Below are 3,041 nucleotides of genomic sequence, written 5' to 3'. Positions count from 1 at the left end.
CCCCACTCGTTCGGAGATTTCGTACGGCCCAATGAATCTCGGGCTCAACTTGCCCTTACGGCCAAACCTAAGTACCTTTTTCCAAGGCGAAACTTTAAGGAACACTTTATCCCCCACCTGATATTCAATGTCCTTTCGTTTCAGATCCGCATACGATTTCTGACGATCTGTGGCTGCCTTCAGACTTTCGCGAATTACCTTTACTTTCTGTTCGGCATCTTTAATCAAATCAACTCCGAAAACTTTACTTTCACCGAGCTCGGTCCAAAACAATGGTGTACGGCATTTACGACCGTACAAAGCCTCGTAAGGTGCCATCTTAATACTTGATTGAAAACTATTGTTGTAAGCGAATTCAATCAAAGGTACATACCGTTCCCATGAACCACTAAACTCAAGGATGCAGTATCTCAGCATATTCTCGAGTATCTGAATTATCCGCTCGGATTGACCATCGGTTTGGGGATGAAAAGCGGTGCTAAAATGCAGCTTGGTACCCAAAGCTTCTTGCAATTTCTTCCAAAATCGCGAGGTGAATCTCGGATCTCTATCCGACACGATAGAAATAGGTACTCCATGTAATCTCACAATCTGAGAAACATACAATTCGGCTAGTTTATCCAATGAAAAATCCGTACATACAGGGATAAAGTGAGCCGACTTAGTCAGTCTATCGACAACAACCCAAATCGCATCTTTCTTACTCGTCGACAATGGTAACCCAGATACAAAATCCACCGTGACTCGATCCCATTTCCATTCAGGTATCATGATTGGCTGAAGTAATCCCGAAGGCACTTGATGTTCCGCTTTCACTTGTTGACATATTAAACACCTTAAAACAAATTCCGAAATGTCTCGTTTCATGCCCGGCCACCAAAATTGACGTTTCAGATCGTTGTACATTTTAGTACTACCCGGGTGGATAGACATTCGGCCACTATGAGCCTCATTCAAAATCATCGAAATAAGTTTCGAATTCCTTGGAACACACAAACGACTTCTGAACCTCAAACAATCATCATCATCCATTTGAAACTCCGATTCCTTGTTCGGAACACACTCAGCCCGTTTTGCAACCAATTCATCATCAACTTTCTGGGCTTCACGAATTTGATGAATCAATAATGGTTTGGCTTTTAATTCAGCTACTAACACATTGTCGGGTAGAACAGACAAGTGCACATTCATCGCTCGTAAAGCAAACAGCGATTTTCGGCTTAAGGCGTCCGCAACCACATTAGCCTTTCCCGGGTGGTAATCAATGGCAAGCTCGTAATCTTTCAACAACTCAAGCCAACGTCTTTGTCGCAGATTTAGGTCTCTTTGAGTCATCAAATATTTGAGACTTTTGTGATCCGAAAATACATGGCACTTTTCGCCAAACAAATAATGTCGCCATATTTTCAAAGCAAATACGATGGCGGCTAGCTCGAGATCATGGGTGGGATAATTTCTCTCGTGTGGCTTCAATTGTCTCGACGCATAGGCCACAACTCGACCTTCTTGCATCAATACGCAACCCAACCCGAGTAGGGATGCGTCACTATAAATGACAAACTCTTTGCCTGATTCGGGTTGCACTAAAATTGGAGCTTCAGTCAAATGAGTTTTCAGTTGATCGATGCCTTTCTGACATTTCTCCGTCCATTTGAACTTAGCATCCTTTTGAAGTAGCTTCGTCACTAGTGTGGCTATCATCGAGAAACCTTTGACAAATCGTCGGTAATAACCGGCGAGTCCCAAAAAGCTCCGAACCTCAGTCATATTTCTCGGAGGTTTCCAGTTAAGTATGGCTGAGATTTTGTTCGGGTCAACTCGAATACCCGATGCGGATACCACATGACCCAAGAAGCTAACCTTTCTTAACCAGAACTCACACTTACTGAACTTAGCATATAACTTCTTATCCCGCAAAACTTGCAACATTAATCTCAAGTGTTCAGCATGTTCGATCTCATCTCTTGAATAGACCAAGATGTCATCAATGAACACAACTACGAACCGATCCAAATATGGTCTGAAGATCCGATTCATCAAATCCATAAATACTGCAGGGGCATTAGTGAGCCCAAACGGCATCACTAAGAACTCGTAGTGACCGTACCTCGTTCTGAAAGCAGTTTTGGGTATGTCCGAATCTCGAATTCGCAACTGATAATAGCCCGATCTCAAATTTATTTTTGAGAACACTGAGGCTCCCTTCAGTTGGTCGAACAAATCATCGATGCGCGGCAATGGATATTTGTTCTTTATCGTCACTTTATTCAGTTGACGATAGTCAATGCACAACCTCATGGTTCCGTCCTTCTTTTTCACGAACAATACTGGTGCACCCCAAGGTGAGAAACTTGGTCGAGCGAAACCTCTATCCGTCAATTCTTGCAACTGAGCTTTCAACTCTTTTAACTCGGTTAGTGCCATACGATACGGAGCTATCAAAATTGGCGTAGTTCCAGGTACAAGCTCAATACCAAACTCTATCTCCCGAACAGGTGGCAAACCCGGTAACTCTTCAGGAAAAACATCCGGGTATTCACAAACCACCGGCACAGATTCGGGTTTCTTTTCTAACTCTTTGTCATCAAGTACATACGCAAGGTATGCTTCGCACCCTTTTCTCACATATTTCTGGGCCAACATTGCTGATATTACAGCTGGCAACCCCCTTAAGTCCGCAGACTCAACTCAGATTATCTCGTTATTTGCGCACCTCAAATCAATAGTCTTGCTTTTGCAATTCACAACCGCATCATGCGCGGTCAACCAATCCAAACCAAGAATAACATCAAATTCGTCAAACGGCAAAAGCATCAAATCGGCCGGAAAACAGGATTCTCGGATTATTAGAGGGCATCTCTTACACACTTTATCAACAAATACGCATTGACCCAAAGGGTTTGACACTCGAATTACGAACTCAGTAGACTCAACAGGTAGAGTCTTACTGGATGCTAAGGTTTCGCATACATATGAATGAGTAGAGCCAGGGTCAATCAATGCAATCACATTAGTATCAAAGAGAGTGAAGGTACCAGTGA

This window comes from Gossypium hirsutum, chromosome D07, assembly GCF_007990345.1.
Source record: "Gossypium hirsutum isolate 1008001.06 chromosome D07, Gossypium_hirsutum_v2.1, whole genome shotgun sequence".
Classification (NCBI taxonomy): Eukaryota; Viridiplantae; Streptophyta; class Magnoliopsida; order Malvales; family Malvaceae; genus Gossypium; species Gossypium hirsutum.
The sequence above is the reverse complement of the archived record's forward strand: the minus strand, read 5'-3'. Positions refer to the sequence as shown.